The 21,440-nt window shown below is 40.7% G+C and overlaps 1 pseudogene; it reads right to left on the minus strand.

The window, feature by feature from the left end:
• LOC105509641 overlaps positions 1-21,440 on the minus strand; it is a 53,888-nt pseudogene that overhangs the window by 12,077 nt on the left and 20,371 nt on the right.

Below are 21,440 nucleotides of genomic sequence, written 5' to 3' on the forward strand. Positions count from 1 at the left end.
TATAATCCCAGCACTTTGGGAGGCCGAAGCAGGCGGATCACAAGGTCAGGAGATTGAGACCATCCTGGCTAACACGGTGAAACCCCGTCTCTACTAAAAATTCAAAACCAAAATTAGCCAGATGTGGTGGCAGGTGCCTGTAGTCCCAGCTACTCGGGAGGCTGAGGCAGGAGAATGGCCTGAACCCAGGAGGCAGAGCTTACAGTGAGCCAAGATGACGCCACTGCACTCCAGCCTGGGGGATGGAGTGAGACTCCGTCTCGAAAAAAAAAAAAGAAAGAAAAAGAAAAGAAAATGTATTAAATTTATAAATGCAATTTAAGTGTTTAAAGAAACTCAAGTTGAAAATAGGTTTAATTTAAATTTTTCATAAAGATTTATTTATTCAAATTGAGTTGATTGAACATTAATAAGGTAATTTAAATATTTTACAGTATATAAATAGAATAATTAACTTTATTTTAATTTAAAGTCCTTCCATTGTCATCTTCATATATGGAATATTAATTTTTTTAAACTCATGAAAAGTCTTTCCTATGTATAAAAACAATTCTAGGGCCAGGTGCAGTGGCTCGTGCCTGTAATCTCAGCACTTTGGGAGGCTGAGGCAAGCGTATCACTTGAGGTCAGGAATTCGAGACCAGCCAGGCCAAAATGGCAAAACCCCGTCTCTACTAAAAATACAAAAATTAGACAGGCATGGTGGTGCACGCCTGTAATCCCAGCTACTTCGGAGACTGAGGCAGGAGAATCACTTGAACCTGGGAGGTAGAGGTTGTAGTGAACCAAGATCATGCCATCGCACTCCAGCCTGGGTGACAGAGCAAGCAAGATTTCATCTCAAAAGAAAAAAAAAATTCTAGAACTGTTTAAAAATTCACATTAACAAAATCCTTTGTTAAGTCAGATTAGGTCATAAAAGTTAAAGGTATCTCTTATTATTTGAAAAGAATATATCAAATTTTTGTTTAAATACAATAAAATCAGCATGTTAAATAATGCAACCTTCGGATGCATTCCTGACAATCTGATATTCTTCATTTGAAACCATCAAAGAACTTGGAGGTTACACAGTGTACTGTGGTTTCCTATTTCTTTATTCCGCAGCCAGAGCCAGCGTTCTAAACATGTGTGGCAAAAACTTAAATTTTTTTTTTTAATTTTTATTCCACACTACACTGATATAGTGCTGCAAAAACTTAAACCCCTCTACAGCTTCTCATTGTCCCCAGGATCAAGTCCCAAATCCTACAAGGTACCACTTACTCTGGCCCTTGCCTACCCCTTAAACCTCAGGAAGCCAGTCTTCCTTGCTTCTCTCTCTATTCCAGCCTTGGTTCTTTCTCTATTCCAGTGAAAAGCCTCCTTTTCACTAGGGCTTTAGCAATGCCATTTCTTCTGCTTGGACTGTTTCCCTCCAGCATTCCCTCCCCAAAACATATACTTGATTAATGTCACTTTCCCACAGATGATTTTCCTGACACTCCAGACTTAGTGAGGGACCCCTGGTTTTAAGTTTTTGAAAAAGCTTAAAAGAAATCACTTCTCTTTATCATAGGTTGTTCAGGCAACCTTAACCTCTCCCTTCTGAAGTAAAATATATTTCAGTTGTTTATAGTATTCTGCTATTAAAAACAATGACCCAACTAACACCTTTGTACATTTATCTACTACAACAGATGCTGTGGGTGCCCCACTGATAGTCCCTTGGCACTCATTGTTTCCTTAACATAGTGAAATATTTCCTTCGACCACCTGTGACTATGCCTTAGGCTTTCTCAGTGGTAGGAGACAGCTTGGTCCACAGTGGGCAGAGCATTAACAGCCCCCTCTCCCCAGTAGCCCACCATCCAATGATGGACAGGAATTTGTAAATATCCCAACTTCCTTGGGTAAGGCACCGCTGAGGCAATTTTTTTTTTTTTTTTTTTTTTGAGACGGAGTTTTGCTCTTGTCGCCCAGGCTGGAGTGCAATGGCATGATCTCAGCTCATTGTAACCTCCACCTCCTGGGTTCAAGTGATTCTCCTGCCTCAGCCTCCCAAGTAGCTAGGATTACAGGCACCCACCACCACACTGGCTAATTTTTTGTATTTTTAGTAGAGATGGGGTTTCACCATTTTAATCAGGCTTGTCTTGAACTCCTGACCTCAGGTGATCCACCTGCCTCAGCCTCCCAAAGTGCTGGGATTACAGGTGTGAGCCACCACGCCCAGCCCAAGGCAAATTTTATGTAGTCTCCTTGAGTGGGATTGAGCCTCAGTTTCCCACATCAGTAACCTTGCATTCTGTATGGTCTACCTTCCCTTTCCTTTCTCATTTCGCCACTTCTTCAATAGTGATTCTGGGGTTACTGTCCAAATAAACTACTTACACTCAATGCCTTGTCTCAGGGACTGTTTCAGGAAGAACCCAGCCTAAAACACTCTATTTTCCTATTTAGAGTCACTCAATAATTACAAAGGTGGAATTGCCAGTTCAAGGGTTAAGCATTTTAAATTTTGATATGTAATGCCAAATGGCTCTCCATAAAAGTTGGTGTAAGAGGCTGGACACAGTGACTCATGCCTGTAATCCCAACACTTTGGGAGGCCAAGGCAAGAGGATCACTTGAGTACAGGAGTTCGAGACTTGTGTGAGCAATATAGTGATACCTTGTATCTACAAAAAATCAAAAAATTTGCCAGGTGTAGTGGTGTGCGCCTGTGGTCTCAGCTACTCGAGAGGCTGAGGCGGGAGGATTGCTTGAGCCTGAGAGGTCAAGGCTGCAGTGAGCCATGATTATGTCACTGCACTCCAACCTGGGCAACAGAGCAAGACCTTGTGTCAAAAAAAAAAAGTTGGTGTAAGAAACGCCTATTTTGCAAGGACCACAATATTTTTATTATTTAAATGTATATTCTATTTTATTTCATATGGGATTCGAGATACATTTCTAGCACTGAGCAACTGTTAACCAAATTACTACTAGCATCTTTTGGTAATCTGTTGAGAGAACAAGGGCTTTGGAGTCATGGAAACCCAGGTTACAGTTCCACGTCTTACTTGTGTTATGTGTTAATTATGTGTTAATATGACTTCTTAACTATGTGACCTTGGCAAGTTATTAATATATCTAAGCATGAGTTTCTTTATGTCTAAAACAAGCAAAACAAACAAAAAGCAATACCATAGATTATTTGAGGAATAAATGTGATGATATATTTTAAAAACAAAGAATGAAACTTAGTATAGTGCCTGGCAAGTAGTTAGAGCCCAATACATGGTAATTATTACTGTAGCAAAAGAACAATGACATTCGTATTCATGTCCTATAGTACTAAGGACAGTAACTAGGACCTAGAAAATGCTCAAATGTTATTGAACTGAATTACCTAGTCTATACAGTTATTGTAGAGATCAAATGACAGAATGTGTATAAAAGTGTTTCAAAAACCAGAAAATATTGGAGAAATGTGGTGCTACCTGTCCCCTACCAATGAGTCAAAGCCTCAGTTTTTATTTTTCAGGAACAGTTGGCTAGATATGTGTCCCTCTTCCTGCTCCTCTCTAAAATCAATATCTTGAGGCATTTTTAGACTTCACTGTGTGAAACTACCATTTCTCCACCTATCCTGCTTGCAGCTGCCCCACTTAGCTGTCAGGAGCAACTGCCTTCAGTATGGAATCTTACTGCCAATCATTCTCAATCAAGCTCCTCTAAGCCAGTGGGTTTGTGCCACAGGCAGTCATATTGAAGCCAGGAGTATGTAATTTTGATCTGGATATTTTGAGACAGTCTAAATTTCAAATATTCTGATATTTTATTTTGTTTTGTTTTATTTTATTTTATTTTGAGACAGAGTCTTGCTGTGTTGCCCAGGCTGGAGTGCAGTGGCATAATCTCTGCTCACCTCAACTTCCTCCACCCAGGTTCAAGCAATTCTCCCGCCTCAGCCTCCCAAGTAGCTGGGATTACAGGCATGTATCAACACACCTGGCTAATTTTTGTATTTTTCGTAGAGATGGGGTTTCACCATGTTGGCCAGGCTGGTTTTAAGTGATCCACCCACCTCAGCCTCCCAAAGTGCTGGAATTGCAGGCATGAGCCATCGTGCCTGGCCTATTATGATATTTGAAACTGATTTTTGTGAATTCTTATAATCCATTTTATATAAATTTACTGTTATCAATGTATTTGTTCTATCCTTGGATTTTTGTTGAATACCTATCATGAGATAAGCACTGTCACAGTATTGAACAAGACAGACATGATCCTTGTCCTCAAGAAGCAAGCTCTAGATGTGGTTTAATTTTTATGTTTTTGTAAGACTTTCCATATGAATAAATACACAAACTGGAAAAAAGTTTTTCAAAGCTAGTGTCCAGATTTTTCATTTGTAAAAATATGGCCACTTTAGTTGTGGAGAGACACAAAGAAATATAACTTTCTGAACAGTCCTCTCAGAAAATAGAGGAGGAAGAAAGAGAATTTTACTTTAAAACCAGGCACTTTACTTAAATTATCTAATTAAATCATAACAACTTGTGAAGAAAATGTTCTTATCTCCATTTTAAGAAGAACTGAGACTTAGGCTAATAGTGTTGCCAAAGTCTACCACTAACAAATGCCATTGCTAAAATTAGAACCCAGTGTTTCCTGGTTCCCCAACCCAAGCTTTTTCTCCGATTCCATTCTACCCCAAAGCAAGCAACCAACTATTAAGCCAGAGAAGTATTATGAAATGTTACTTACAATGGGTGGGATATAAAAGAACATGGTTCTTAAATACAAGGGGCTGAAATCTGGTTGAGACACAAAAATAACGTGAACTAAGCTAAGCGACTTCAAACATATTAAGAGTTCCTGGGAAGTACAAATGGGTATATTGAAGATTTCAAGGTAGTTTTCATAGAAAATATATAAATTGCCCTAAATTCTCCCAGGCATCTGTATTTCCCATACCACTAGGTGATTTCTCTGATCACATTGTATTCCATTTGTTTTCTTGTCTTTCTTCCCTCCAAGAATGTGAACTCTGTGAGGTCAGAAACCGTGTTTGTGTATCATTAACCTTGTGGCCCCATAATCTAATGCAATGTCTACTTCATAATAGATAGTAGGAGTTTGAGAAAAGTTAAACTAAAGTGAGATGTCACTTGAGAACTGGGTATGAAAGCATGATTTAAGATGAACAAGAGAAGAGCAATCCAAGTGGGGGCACTAGTGGAGGAAAGAAGTGAGGAAGTAAGATCAAATGTGGTATGTGTGGTAGTAGTAATCTGGATGGAGCAGAAGTAGAAGTCTGAAAAATTGAAGGCCATAGCTATTCCAGTGTTGATGGGGCCATCTGTGTGCTGGAAGGGAAGACTTCCCAGTCCAGAAGGCAAACTTGGGATATTACAGGCCCCATAAGCGAAATGGGAAAAGGTATGCACAACCATCGTGAGAACAGAAGCAGTAGGAGCACTGGAGAAACTTGCAAATTGCTCATGATCTCCCAACAACAACACAGACTCTCTGTGTGCAGCCTGCCCAGAGGAATCAGACTGTGGCAATTGCTTCATCAGTGCTGCTAGACTGCATTCCAGGGCTGAGTTAATGATCCCATCTTTCCATTTGATCCTAAGTATAGCTCTGGGCGAGGTCCAAGAAAACATCCCTGAGTGCTAAGGGTAGCAATTAGAAAGCACCTCTTCTGGTCAGGTGTGGTGCTCACACCTGTAATCCCAGCACTCTGGGAGGCTGAGGTGGACAGATCACGAGGTCAGGAGATTGAGACCATCCTGGTCAACATGGTGGAACCCTGTCTCTACTAAAATACAAAAAATCAGCCAGGCATGGTGGCGCATGCCTGTAGTCCCAGCTACCTGGGAGGCTGAGGCAGGGGAATCACTTAAACCCTAGAGGCAGAGGTTGCAGTGAGCTGAGGTCATGCCACTGCACTCCAGCCTGGTGACAGGGTGAGACTCCATCTCAACTAAAAAAAAAAAAAAGAAGAAAGGAAAAAAAGAGAAACCACTTCTTCCATTGCAATCTTCCCCCCTGTCTCTTCATATGCCCTTCCCACTAAATCCTGACTGTCCCTTAGAACTCAGAATCCATTGGCTGAGTTGCTAAATTCTTTAGCCTACTAGAGCAAATCATAGTGAGACTCAAAGGACCAGTGCAAAACAAAATGAGTGTGATGCTATTTTCTTTCTCTCTTTCTTTCTTTCTCTCCTTTTCTCTTTCCTTTCTTCCTTCCTTCCCTTCTTTCTCTCTCTCCCTTTCCTCCCTTCCTTCCTTCCTTCCTCCCTCCCTCCCTCTCTCTCTCTCTTTCCTTCCTTCTTTCTTTCTCTTTCTTTCTTTCTTTCTTTCTTTCTTTCTTTCTTTCTTTCTTTCTTTCTTTCTTTCTTTCTTTCTTTCTTTCTTTCTTTCTTTCTTTCTGCAACCTCCGCCTCCCAAGTTCAAGTGATTCTTCTGCCTCAGCCTCCCAAGTAGCTGGGATTACAGGCACCCACCACCATACCTGCCTAGTTTTCACATTTTTAGTAGAGACGGGATTTCACCATATTGGCCAGGCTGGTCTCGAACTCCTGACCTCAAGTGATCTGCCTGCCTTGGCCTCCCAAAGTGCTGGGATTAGAGGCGTGAACCACCACAGCCGGCTATGTTTCTTATCTTACTCTGAAGAGGCCCAATTTTGAGAGGCTGAGAGGAGGAGCCTTCCACATGCTGGAGCCATTTAGCCCAATTTTCAAGCACAAGAGGCATCAGATTTTGGCTACTGTTTGGCGTAAAATTTTCAGAGGGTAGGGAAAGGCCTTATTGTAAATATCAATCCTAAATAAACATATGAATCCCTATGACAAGCTATATTAAAGGGAAAAAGACTGATTCAAGATAAGGGGTCTCAAAATTTGAAAGCTGTTCCAGCTTCACAGAGGCTCTTTCAAGATCTAAGAATAGAGAACAGACCAAAACTACTGCATATTTATCTATGTGCCTAGAGAACTGGGAGGAGAATTTTATGGGGATTATTGTTGTCTTAAAAAGGACAAACGCTCTACTTGGACAGTTTTAAGTTTGTTCTTGCCTAATGGTACAGTTTACAAAAAGAGCTTTTGTCCACAGTTGTTGACTTGAGCTTCACAACAGCCCCGTGAGGTCATTATATCCCAGTTTATAGATGAAGGGTCGGATGTTCAAAGAGGCTATGGTCGCTGGGTAGGAAGCTCCAGGATTGGGACCAGAATCCAGGTTGTCCTTCTCCTGGTGCAACGCAGGTTGGGGTTTTGTTTCCTACTAAACATGTAATCCAAAAGTGTCTTTATAGTTTTTATTTCCCACTAGCAGATTCAAATCACATCTTCAGATCTGTGATCTTACTAAGAACTTGGCAAACATATACTGAGTCTGACTGTTAGCCAGGCATTAGGCCAGGTCCTAAGAACACAGAGGTAAGTCAGTCATATACTTTACCCTTAAGGTCCCAGAATCCAGTCTAAGAGGCAGACATACAAACAATTAGTTGTAATGCAGTGTGCTAAGTGCTATAATTCAATTAAGAATTGGATATAGAGTTGAATAAAGAAAGATCGACTCTACTTGTGGTGACTGAGGGATAGTCTCCTGGAGAAGGTGATGATTAAGGGAAAACTTCAGAAATATGTACGAGTGTGTCTGGTAGGCAAGGGAGAAAAGACATTCTTGGCAACATTAACAGTTCATGCAAAGGCATAGAAGTATGAGACAGTATGATGAGTTCAGTGTTGCATTATACACTAATGGGTGCAAAAGTTATACATCCTGATGTGACTGTTTTGAATCAGCAGTGGCCACTCCTGCAGTCTGCAGTTCCAAGCACCGTTCATTCATTTAGCAAATATTTACTGAATCCCTACTATATGGTGAGCTTTGTTCAAGGGGCTGGAGATACAAAAATCCAAGCAAAGTCTCTGCCCTTAAAAACTCTAGTGGGAAGAAACAGGCCATAAAAAATAATAATACATTAGGGGGTGATAAGGGTTATATAAACAGGTAGCTGCCACCACCACAGAGAATATAAGTTCTGGAAATACATTATTCAAGATTAGTTTGGCTACACATAACAGAAAAATCCAATATAGTAGAGATTTACACAATGCAGAATTTATTTCTCATGTAAAAGAAGTCTTGAGATAGATGGTTATAGCAAGTTATCAGATTATCAGAGGCCCAGGCCCCTTCTCTCTAGTCCACATCCTTAGCAGGTGGCTTTAATCCTTATGTTCCAGGACAGACGCTGAAACTCCAGGAATTCTATCATCGTATAGACAGCAGGATGGAGAAACAAAGAAGGGTGAGCCTTCCTCCTTTTAAAGAGATGTAAGAATATGCAGGGCGTGGTGGCTCATGCCTGTAATCGCAGCACTTTGGGAGGCTGAGGCAGACAGATCATGAGGTCAGGAGTTCGAGACCAGACTGGTCCACATGGAATACAAATATTAGCTGGGTGTGGTGGTGCACACCTGTAATCCTAGCTACTCAGGAGGCTGAGGCAGGAGAATTGCTTGAACCTGGAAGGCGGAGATTGCAGTGCGCTGAGATCGCACCACTGCACTCCAACCTGGGTGACAGAGAGAGACTCCGTCTCAGGAAAAAAAAAAAAAAAAGAGAGAGAGAGAGATGTACGAATCATATATCATTTCTACTTACTTATGGCCCAACGTAGCTACAAGAGAAACTTGAAAAATAGAGTTTTTCTTTGTTATCTTTTTTTGTTATTACTGTTTTTTAAGATGAGTAGAATGAGCCCAGCTAAAATGAACATTCTGTTACACCTTGTGTTTCGCATCTAGTCCTCTTTCTGTCTCACAGGTCTTCCTCCTCTGTATTCCTTCTGTAATGATCCTATGCTTTCTCCCTGCCTGTTGCTAATTATACTATTTTGACTCTTCCTGATTTGGGTTCGGCCTATCTGAAAGACAACACTTCACTTCCAACCTCTTGATCTAGAACTAAACACTCCCTGACACAGAAACTATCCTCATGGGGTGAGTTCCCACTTTGATCTATTTCTATCCTGGGAACAAGACAGTCCAAACTTCATAGAAATTCACAAAATCTCAAGTATAGAGAGCTCATGAATAATGATGAAAATTTACTTTAAAGATCAGCTGTCTTCAATTTCAGACTAATGACTAATTTCAGAACTTTGGTCATCATTTTGCATTTTTACTATTTTATTTCGAATCTGCTATTAATTGGAGTGTCCTGTTGGTCTTTTTTTTTAGATAGTTTAATTCCAGGTGTCAGCTAATAATAATTTTAAAAACCCATAAATACTTCCTCAGGCTTAACAATCACTGTCTTGGTGTTCCCTGCTGAAGGTACTGATAATGAATCCAATAAATAAGTCCTGGAAACAGGGAGGTCAACCCAGGCACAATATCTGATTATCAGATAAATACCAATGCATATGGGGTAACCACAAATCCTAGGAGAAAGACTTTGGATGCTAAGCAAAGATCGAGCATTTCTGAGAATTTTCTCTTTTATGGTTGGTTTTTGTGGGCAGTCTGTGCAGTCAGTAACTACAACTTCCACCACCAAAGCTGTTCATTTTTTCTAAAAATAATACAATGATTTAAAGTTAACAAATCCTAAGATCATAATTATTTTATCTCTATAGAGAAACCACCATTAAAACTTCAGTATTTATATACTTAGAACAGAATTAGTAGAATTAGTCTCAATATGGTCCCAACCACTTTGTGTGACTTCAGGCAAGTTACTTCACCTCCTAAGCCTCAATTTCCCAAATAAAATAATAGTAATAATAATCCTATCATCCTATATCAGATGTGTCTCAATTTTTTATTTAGATGGCTTCCATAGGTGTATTAGGCCAAAGTATCCAAAAAGAAGGTAAAAAGTCCAAATGACAATAAGCAAGAAGGGAATATAAAGCTAAATTATCTTATAGGGCAAGATAATTCATTGAAAACCTGGGTGTACATTATGCAATCAATTTTTCTTTAGTGATACACTCTGTAGGTGCTTTGCACAATGTAGACTACATTTTAACCATGGTCTTCTCTAGATAGAACCACCCGTTCACCTGGCATATCTGTTTACAAATGCAGATTTCTGGGCTCCACCCTGGATATTTTCATTCAATTGGTTAAGAAGACAACTTTGGAATCTATATTTTAAAAGTGTATCCAAAAGATAAAAAAATAAAATAAAAACTTTTCTAGGGTAACTTTTAAAAGTTACTTTGTATTACAGCTTTGTTTTGCTTTCTAAATTTTCATGTTGACCATGTACAGTATTAATTTTTTGAAAGGGAAAAGAAAAACTAATATTTTATTTTTATTAAAAATGAAGCTTTCAGGGCACAGAAAGGCAAACATCACATGTTCTCTCTTATTTGTGGGATCTAAAAACGAAAACAATTGAACTCACAGGCATAGAGTGTAGAAGAATGGTTACCCTGAGGCTGGGAAGGGTACTGGGGGCTGCGTGGGTTAGGTGGGCATGGTTAATGGGTAAAAATAGATAAATAAAAAGAATGAATAAGACCTATTATACGAGAGCACAACAGGGTGACTATCATCAATAATAACTTAACTGTATATTTTAAAATAACTAAAATAATGTAATTGGATTGTTTGTAACACAAATGATAAATGCTTGAAGTGATGGGTACCCCATTCTCCATGATGTGTTTATTTCATCTCACATACCTGTTTCAAAACATTTCATGTACCTCATAAACATATACATCTACTATGTATCCACAAAAATTAATTTTTTAAAAAATATATTTTTAAAATATTATTAATAAATAAAGCTTCCAGGTTATGTTCTGGAAGAATAGTTTTTGGCTATGTCCAGTATAGAGTTTAATTGACTCACTCATTTCCTTAGGTGCTGGAGCAAACTTAAGTTACTTTTTGAGAATACTCTGTAGCCATGTCTACAGGGTACACTTTCGGTCTATCCCCTCTCAGATGAATCCCAATCAATTGACAGGTTTGACATTTTCTGAAAATTGCAAGACCAGATCAAGACTTGGGCCCCAGTGAGTCATTTCACCATTAATCTAAAAGCATTAAATGACTAAGGTAGGTTTAAAGTAGATGAAAGAAGGGAAAGGTAGAGGGGTTAAGTTTCTTGATTAAATGAAACAGATAAGAATAATACATAATGTGTATAAATTAGTGTTTTCCAAAATACTTACTTAGAAATTATGATTTAACTTCTTAACTATAAAAAGTATATATAGTTCCCATTATAAGTTAATACACACACATTAAATATAATTTGGAAAATACTAAAAAGAACAAATTGGTTGCCTATAGACTACAAACCAAAAACAACCACTGTTACATTTCAGTTCTTTCTTTCTTTTTTTTAACCACCAAGGCAGACATTTTTATTTTGCTAGGATATACAAATAGAATTACTGCAACCATCCACACAGTCTATGACTTCTTTTTTTTTTTTGAGATGGAGTCTCACTCTGTCGACAGCCCAGGCTGGAGTGCAGTGGCGCGATTTTGGCTCATTGCAACCTCCGCCTCCCAGGTTCAAGCCATTCTCCTGCCTCAGCCTCCCTAGTAGCTGGGACTACAGGCGCCTGCCACCAAGCCCGGCTAATTTTTTTTGTGTTTTTAGTAGAGACAGGATTTCACCGTGTTCGCCAGGATGGTCTCAATCTCCTGACCTCATGATCCGCCCTCCTCGGCCTCCCAACGTGCTAGGATTACAGGTGTGAGCTACCGAGCCCGACCCACACAGTCTGTGATTTCTAAACATTTAAATATCAATGGTTTCTGGAAGATGCTGTTGTCCTTCATAGTTCATTGAAAGTTCACATCCCTTCTGTGAAAGCCAAACTTTTCTTCGACCTACAAAATTGTCTTTTCAGAAGTCTCATGGAATGTTTTCTTTGCTTCTCCATATTGCTCCTTAATTTGATAGGTTTCATTTTCTTTTTCTTTTTTTTTTTTTTTTTGAGACGGAGTGTCACTCTGTCGCTGTCACCCAGGCTGGAGCGCAGTGGGGCTATCTCGGCTCACTGCAACCTGCGCCTCCCAGATTCAAGCAATTCTCTGCCTTAGCCTCCCGAGTAGCTGGGATTACAGGCAACCACCACCTCGCCCGGTTAATTTTTTGCATTTTTAGTAGAGACGGGGTTTCACTATCTTGGCCAGACTGGTCTTGAACTCCTGACCTCGTGATCCACCTGCCTCAGTCTGGCTTCCCAAAGTGCTGGGATTACAGGTATGAGCCACCACACCCGGCCACACAGATTTCATTTTCTAGTTGAACAATAGTCTGTTCAATGTCGTAATTCTTACTGACCGGGGATCCCCAATTTGACTCCATTTCTCTCCATTTAGATCCAGCGTGAATTGCATGTTCTTTCTCTGCCCGTTAAACTATTGAATATGTTATCTTACCTTCTGAAGTTCTTTCTGTGAATGTTCAATCATATGAACTAGATTTTCATTGTAAACTTTCTAGGCATTACACCCATGCTATGACATTAGTTCCAGATTCTCAATTCTAACTGCTTGCTGCTTTAACTGGGCAATAAAATTGTTTACACATTCTTACCATGCAGTAGTGTCATATTTTTGATGGGAGAAAGGGGCTGGAAGCTCATATCATTTCATACGGAGCAATTCAATTGGTTGTCAAGCAGCCAGTCTTGCAAATTCATTTCTCATTATGTCAGTCATTATAATGGATTATTTTCCTCCCCCTAATTATTCTCTGGGTTAAATGCTCTCTAGAATTTCAAATGCAGAATAATCTGGGGCTGTTAGGCAGTTCAGGTAGTTCTTAGGAGGTGAGTTTGCTCTTCCACCAGCACCCCAGCAGCTTCCCACACACCAGGGGCTTCATAACCTTGATGAAAATACGGCAACGCATCCACCATAACCTCTCCAGCTGCCAAACCTGTGCCTGCCCTTCTGGGTACCTTAGGTTGGCCCGTGTTTTTTCCATTTCAGTTATTTCCATCTCATTTTTAATAATATACATAAAATCACATAAAATGTTATTTTATTTTTCCTACTGCTACTTTTTCTTTTTTCTCTTTATGGCGGTATAACTGACAAATACAAATTGTATATATTAGGCTGGGCATGGTGGTTCACGCGGTGGGCGGATCACTTGAGGTCAGGAGTTCAAGACCAGCCTGGCTGACATGGTGAAACCTCATTTCTACTAAAACACAAAAAATTAGCCAAGGGTGGTGGCATATGCCTGTAGTCCCAGCTATTCGGGAGGCTGAGGCACAAGAATCACTTGAACCTGGGAGGCAGAGGTTGCAGTGAGCTGAGATCATACCACTGTTCTCCAACCTGGGCAACAGAGTGAGAATCCATCTCCAAAAATACATACATACATACATACATACATACATATTGTGTATATTTATATTATACAATGTGATACAAGTTATTTTGATATGTATATACACTGTGAAATGATTGCCACAATTAAGCTAATGAATGTGTTTATCGTCTTGCATTGTTACAATTTTTTTTGGTGCTAAGAACATTTAAGATATACTCTTTTAGTAAGTTTCATGCACACGATACAATATTATTAGCGATAGTTATTATGCTGGACTTATTAATCCAGAACTTATTCCTCCTGCTTAACTGAAACCTTGCTCACTTTGATGAACATTTTCCCACTTCTCTCACCCCCAGCACTCTCCTCTCTCCTTCTATGAATTTAAATTTTTTCAACTCCACATAAAAATGAGATCATGCAGTATTTGCCTTTTGTGCCTGACTTATTTCACTTAGCATAATGTCCTCCAGGTTAATCCATGTTCTTGAACATGACAAGACTTCCTTCATTTTGAGGAGTGAGTAATATTCCATTATGTATACCCTATTTTCTTTATTCATTATTTGTCCATCTGTTGATGGACACTTAAGCTGATTCCATATGTTGGCTATTGAAAATAACACTGCAATGAACATGTGTATAGATATCTTTTCGACATACTGATTTCATTTCCTTTGGATGTATATCCAAAAGTGAGATTGCTGAATCATATGGTAGCTCTATTTTAAATTTTTTTTTAGGAAATTTCATGCTTTTCTTCTACAACGGCTATATACACACACACACACACACACACATATATATATATATATAATTTTTTTCCAGCCTGGGTGACAGAATGAGACTACTCTATCTGAAAAACAAACAAACAAACAAACAAAAAATACAAAAAAAAGCCTTTTATCAGATAAATGGCTTGAACATATCTTCTGCCATTCTGTAGGTTGTCTCCTTACTCTGTTGATCATTTTCTTTGGTGGGCAGTATAATTTGCGCTGTATAGTTTGATGCAATTGTATTTATCTAATAAAAGGGTTTTTTCAAATTTTTTTAAAATTTTTTTTATTTTTAGTTGAGATGGGGTTTCCTCATGTTGGTCAGGCTAGTCTTGAACTCCCGACCTCAGGTGATCCGCCCGCCTTGGCCTCCCAAAGTGCTGGGATTACAGGCATGAGCCACCATGCCCAGCCTATTTTATTTTATTTTTTAAGACAGGGTCTCGCTTTGTCACCCAGGCTGGAGTGCACTGGCACTATCTCGGCTCACTGCAAACTCTACCGCAAGAGCTCAAGTGATCCACCCACCTCAGTCTCTGGAATAGCTGGGATTACAAGTGTGCGCCACTACATCTAGCTAATCTTTATATTTTAGTGGAGACAAGATTTCACCATGTTGGCCAGGCTGGTCTCAAACTCCTGACCTCAAATGATCTGCTTGCCTTGGCCTCCCAAAGTATTGGGATTACAGACGTGAACCACTGCGCCTGGCCTGGTTTTGAGTTGCCTTTTGTATGTGGTATGAGATAAAGGCTTCAGCTTCCCAAAGTGTTGAGATTACAGATGTGAGCTACCCTGCCTGGCCTCTGTCTTTTCGTTTTGAGAATTTGACTATAATGTGTCTTGGTGAAGATCTCCCTTAGTTGAACTCATTTTGTTCATGAATTGTTTTCCTAATAATCATTTAGTTGTCTGTGTTCTCTTATAGCTCCTTGAGCTTCTTTAAGATGATTATTTTGAACTCTTACAAATTTTCAAATAATTACAAATTGTTTTGATATACAAATTCATAAAGTTTGTGTTATCTCAATTTATTTTTTATTTATTTTTACTTTTATATTTTGAGATGGAATCTCGCTTTTGTCACACAGGCTGGAGTGCAGTGGCACAATCTGGGCTCACCGCAAACTCTATCTCCCAGCTTCAAGCAATTCTCCTGCCTCAGCCTCCTAAGCAACTGGGATTACAGGCACCCACCACCATGCCTGCCTAATTTCTGTACTTTTAGTAGAGACGGGGTTTCACCATGTTGGCCAGCCTGGTCTCAAACTCCTGACCTCAGGTGATCCACCTGCCTCGGCCTCCCAAAGTGCTGGGATTATAGGCATGAGCCACTGTGCCTGGCCGTGTATCTCAATTTTTAAGGTCAGTTATTAGTGCTTTAATTTTTTTACCTTTGGTGGTATCATGTTTCCCTGATTATTATTCTGTGATTCTGGAAGGACCATCTGATGAGTTCACGGGTAGGCTTACTTCTGAAGTCCTTAGATGGGCTGATCTGGTGTCTGGGGTCTGCAGAGGCGGATCTGGAACCTGAGTCTGTGGGTGGTAGAGTTCTTAATCCTGAGTCCATGGAGATGGCCTGGCACTGGGGTTCACTGGTGTGGTCCCGGTGACTGGGCCTGCTGGAGAGGGCCTGGAGCCTGAGTCTGTAGGAATAGGCCTACAGCCTGTGTCCACAAGGGCTGACAGGAAGCCCGGGTCCATTGGAGTTAAACTGGCCCTGGGATGGGTCTTGAGCCTGAGTCTGCTGGGGAGTGTGCTGGTGCTAGTGCAGGCCTGGTGTCTGGGTTCTCAAGGTGGACCTGGTCTACAAGGGCTTGCCTGGTGCTGGGACAGGTCTGGAACCTGAGTCTGCAGAGCTGGAACTGGGTCCTGGGTCCATGGGGGTGGTCCATGGGAGTGATTCTAGAGCCTGGGTCTGCTGGAGCTTGGGGCCACAGATGCCAGCCTGGTGGCTAGGGCCATGGGGGCTGGTGGCATGGCACTGGGGCAGTCCTGAAGCCTGGGTCTGTGGGGCTGGTCTAGAGGCTTGGTCGGTGGTGCCAGCCTAAAGCCTGGGTATGTGGGGGCCAGCCTGGTGCTGAGTGAGCTTGGGTCTTTGGGATATGGGGTCTTGCCTGGAGCCTAGGGGTGCAGGGGGCGGCCTAGAGTCTGGATCCACAGGGACCAGCCAGCCACAAGGGTTCACTGGGGAGGGCCTGATGCTGTGGTTCATGGTAAAATTGGGTGTTCCCTCCTCTTCCTCCCTCAGAAGGCTTGGAAGACATAATGTGGGCAATGTAAAACTGTCCTTCCTACCCTCTTTAATGCATCTTTTCTTATTTCTGTGTTCCACCTACATACTGTCATCTCTTACCTGAATTCCTTAGCTCTTATGAAAGTATTTTTGCATGTAGATAGCTATTTAAATTAGTGTTTCTGCAAGGAGACAGGCACTAAAAACTCCTATTCTGCCATCCAGCTGACATCACTCCCAAAACCATACTGTATTTTAAAATGTTCCTCTATGGTCTTAAAATTTTATTAATTTATACTCTGGGAAAGTTATTTCCAAATATTTCACCATCAAGTACATTTTTTGATACACATAGACCCTATCCTTTGCATCATCGATCATAGTCAGGAACATCTGTGAGTGCCCATCAGAGCTAATCTGTCACTCTGAGTTGATTGCCACAGCTCCTAAGTTAACATGTGACTTAGCCTGCACAGCCCCATTTGAGGTTGACGTTCGTTCTGAAACCTCCTTTACCACTTCTACAGATCCCTTAAATATCCAGGAACCCCATGTTATGATGTAATATTTAGAAGAAAGGGTTTGCTAAGCCAAAATATACTTACCCTGAACCCTGTAAAAATTATCTCTAAGTCCAAATAGATGATATCTACATTAATAAGAGTTCAGAATCAATTTGTCATCTTGCTATAAACTTGATCTTCATCTTAGAACTGGATAATTTACTCATTTAAAATATGCCTTAAGATGGAATCACTCCGGGTTTATTTTTGGATAGCATGTAGGTTCTCTTTAAAAATATAAATTCGACTGGGCACAGTGGCTCACATCTGTAATCCCAGAATTTTGGGAGGCTGAGGTGAGAGATCACTTGAGGCCAGCAGTTCAAGACCAGTCTGACCAACATGGTGAAACCCTGTTTCTACTAAAAATACAAAAATTAGCTGGGTTGGGTGGCACATCCCTGTAATCCCAGCTACTTAGGTATCTGAGGCACTAGAATCACTTGAACCAGGAAGGCAGAGGTTGCAGTGAGCTGAGATCGGGCCATTGCACTCCAGCCTGGGTGACAGAGTGAGACTCTGTCTTAATAAATAAATACATAAATTCATGGCTAGGTATGGTAGTCACACCTATGATCCCAGCATTTTGGGAGGTCAAGGCAGGAGAATCGCTTGAGGCCCTGAGTTTGAGATCAGCCTGAGTAACATAGTGAAACCTTATCTTTACTTTAAGAAAAATTAGTGTCCATAATGGTTTCAGTAAGGAACACCAACATCAGTGGTGTCAACCATATTCCTAGCCACATTCTTGAATGTCCTAATGGGGCACTCATAGTAAAACCTAGCCAGCAGGATGAAATGTTAGTAATACTGAAACAGGATTAAATACAGTTGAGGTCCACGGCTTTTACAATTCATCTTTTTATAGCAGTCTGAATCTTCAAAGTGTTTTGGTATCATTAATTTTGATGGACAGAGCCACAGACTGGCTGGAACAAAACGTTTTCTGCCCATTATCATAGCCTCAAATCAGAGCTACTAACTTGGTGTCCTGAAGACTTACTCTAAATGTTCTAAGAGAAATGGTTATTGCCAAAGTTACACCCCTGATTGTTGGTTGAGAACACAGAGTGCTTCCAATTTTTTTTTTTTTTTGAAACGTAATTCCACTCTTGTCCAGGCTGGAGTGCAATGGTATGATCGTGGCTCACCGCAACCTCTGCCTCCTGGGTTCAAGCGATTCTCCTGTTTCAGCCTCCCAAGTAGCTGGGATTACATGCATGTGCCACCGTGCCCAGCTAATTTTTGTATTTTTAGTAGAGATGGAGTTTCACCATGTTGGTCAGGCTGGTCTTGAACTCCTCACCTCAGATGATCCACCTGCCTCGCTCTCCCAAAGTGCTGGGATTACAGGTGTGATCCACCGCTTCTGGCCCTTCCAAATTTCTTTCTTTCTTTTTTTTGAGTCGGAGTCTCGCTGTGTCGCCCAGGCTGGAGTGCAGTGGCGCAATCTCAGCTCACTGCAAGCTCTGCCTCCCGGCTTCACGCCATTCTCCTGCCTCAGCCTACTGAGTAGCTGGGACTACAGGAGCCCACCACCACGCCCGGATAATTTTTTGTAGTTTTGGTAGAGACGGGGTTTCACCGTGTTAGCCAGGATGGTCTTGATCTCCTCACCTCGTGATCCACCCTCCTTGGCCTCCCAAAGGGCTGGGATTATAGGGGTGAGCCACTACGCCCAGCTGCCCCTTCCAAATTTCTAAATGTTTCTTTCCTTCTTCTTCTTTTTTTTTTTTGTTTTGTTTTGTTTAGAGATGGGGTCTCACTCTGTTGCCCTAGTTGGAGTGTAGTGGCATGATCATAGTTTACTGCAATCACTTCAGCCTCAAACTCCTGGGCTCAAGTGATCCTCTTGCCTCAGCCCCCAAAGGAGCTGAGACTACAGGCATGCACCACCATGCCTGGCTTCAAATGTTTCCAAAGATAGATTTATACTCCATCACAACACATCACAACACACCTCAGTTCACAAAGTAGTCGGAACTCTGAGCCTACAGGTGAGGTGCCGGGGCACAGTGTTAATAAAAGGGAGTATTTCCAGCACAACCTTATAGATATTGCCATTTCTAAGAGTAGGATGACAGAAATGTCATTAACTTTGTGGAGTTCAAAGTTCAAGTCCTATCACTTCCCAGTTTTGCTGACCCTGGGAAATTCAACATTTATGAGCCCCAGCTTCTCCAGTATAAATTAGGTCTATAAATGATACTTATTCATAAGGTAGTTGTGAGAATTAAATGAGGAAACAAATATTAAAGGAACTTGCTAAATGAATTCTCTCTGAAAGAGATTGTGGAGTCCAAAAGGACCATTAATAAAAAATGTCATTTATTCATACTCTACCGTTTATTATTACAGAGTCACTAGCCTTAGGGAAACCAGATCTTCAACAGTAAGTTACCCAAGTTTCCTGTTTTCTTTTTTTCTTTTCTTTTTTTTTGAGATGGAGTCTCACTCTGTCCCCCAAGCTGGAGTGCAGTGGCGCAATCTCGGCTCACTGCAAGCTCTGCCTCCCGGGTTCACGTCATTCTCCTGCCTCAGCCTCCTGACTAGCTGGGACTACAGGCATCTGCCACCACGCCTAGCGAATTTTTTGTATTTTTAGTAGAGATGGAGTTTCACCATGTTAGCCAGGATGGTCTCGATCTCCTGACCTCCTGATCTGCCCGCCTCAGCCTCCCAAAGTGCTGGGATTACAGGCATGAGCCACTGCGCCCAGCCTTTTTCCCTGTTTTCTTTGCACCAAACTGTATCTGAGTTTTAGACTGTGCAAAGCAGCCAATTGTTTTGATCAGAGATTAGGTAAGATATGCTTTTCTGGGATGTGTGGTGATTATTCTTTGCTTTGGAAAAAGAAATTAGAGGAGATATTTGAAAATATTTATTGAGTTCCTACTCTGTGCAAGACATAAGTGAGAACAATATGATGTGATTGGTTATGAGCATGGACACTGGTACCTGACTGCATGGGCTGTACCCCTTACTAACTACAGGACCTATAGGGATGTCAGTTTCCTCATCCTAAAATTGGGGTTATGGCTGGGCATGGTGGTTCATGCCTGTAATCCCAGCACTTTAGGAAGCCAAAGTGGAAGGATCTCTTCAGCCCAGGAGTTCGAGATCAGCCTGGGTAACATAGCAAGACTCTGCCTCTACAAAAAAATAAAAAAATTAGCTAGGCGTGGTGGTGCGCGCCTGTGGTCCCAATACTTGGGAGGCTGACGTGGGAGGGTCACTTGAGCCTGGGATGTAGAAGCTAAAATTAGCCATGATCGTTCCACTGTACTCTAGCCTGGGTGACAGAGCAAAACCCTGCCTCAAAATAAATAAATAAATAAATAAATAAATAAATAAATAAATAAATAAATAAAGTTATAATAGTACCAGTTATAAAGATTAAATAAGACCATCTTTGCAAAGTCCCTTTAGTGGAGTACATGACACATTTTAAGTCCTACGTGCTTAATAAATTCATTTTGATTATGTTTAGTGTTTGTTTATGTAGATCTTGACTTTTCCCATTGGATTATAAATCCCCTAAGAAATGAATGAATCTCCTAAAGGGAAGGGGAAATGCACATTTCTCTTTACGTTAGATAGTATCCCTACATCTACTCTGTGTTAGGTTGTTTCTTATATACTTTATACACATTTAACTCCCATCTTCTGTTATAGATGTTATCAACTTTTTATAGACAAAGAAGCTAAATCCCAGAGAGGTTAGGTGAATAAGGTTGTATAGCATTGGAGACAGAATTCACATCTGGTCTAATGCCAAGCCCCGTAATCATAGACCTTAATAGTTGTAAAGATATGGAGGGGAGAATCCAGTGCTTGTTGCATAATCACATTCTGCTGTTGTTAAAATCTCTTAGCAACTGTCCTAAAGTGTTTAGTGTGTGTTTCCCAAATACTAAAAAGACATATTTCAATATGGGTTATAGGTAAAAAAGTATTCATTCTACTTTCCAAAAGCAAATATAGATTTATGTCAGAGAAAATCAATAATTAATAATCATATTTTCAGGGAGGAGGGCAAAGGAGTAGAAGGGACAAAAGGGGGAAAGAAGAGGAAGGGAAGGGAAGCTATTTTGCTGATCTGAAATACTATTAATTTAATTTATAACACGAATGAATATGAACATGCAAGAAGCATCGTAAGAAACACAGAATTAGCTTCTGCCTGGAGGAAAGAGGTCAGCAGACAAATAGGTCACAGATTACCAGGAAACACCAACGTTAGTAGACTCAGGTGCAGTCAAGCATAGGAAGCATTCCAAAGACAGATGAGTTTCAAGCAAAATATTAATAAAATAAGGAGTAACAGTAAGGGGAAACTGGAGCCCATTGTCATTGCTGGTGAACTTCAGGTAAGTCTGACAAACCAGCAGCTTTTGGAACTGGGTTTTATTTTTATTTGTTTATTTATTTTTGAGACAGTCTTGCTCTGTCACTCCAACTGGAGTGCAGGGGTAAAATCACGGCTCACTGTAGCCTCGAATTCCTGGGCTCAAGCAATCCTCCCGCCTCAGTTTCCCAAGT

This window comes from Colobus angolensis, unplaced genomic scaffold, assembly GCF_000951035.1.
Source record: "Colobus angolensis palliatus isolate OR3802 unplaced genomic scaffold, Cang.pa_1.0 Scaffold179, whole genome shotgun sequence".
Lineage (NCBI taxonomy): Eukaryota > Metazoa > Chordata > Mammalia > Primates > Cercopithecidae > Colobus > Colobus angolensis.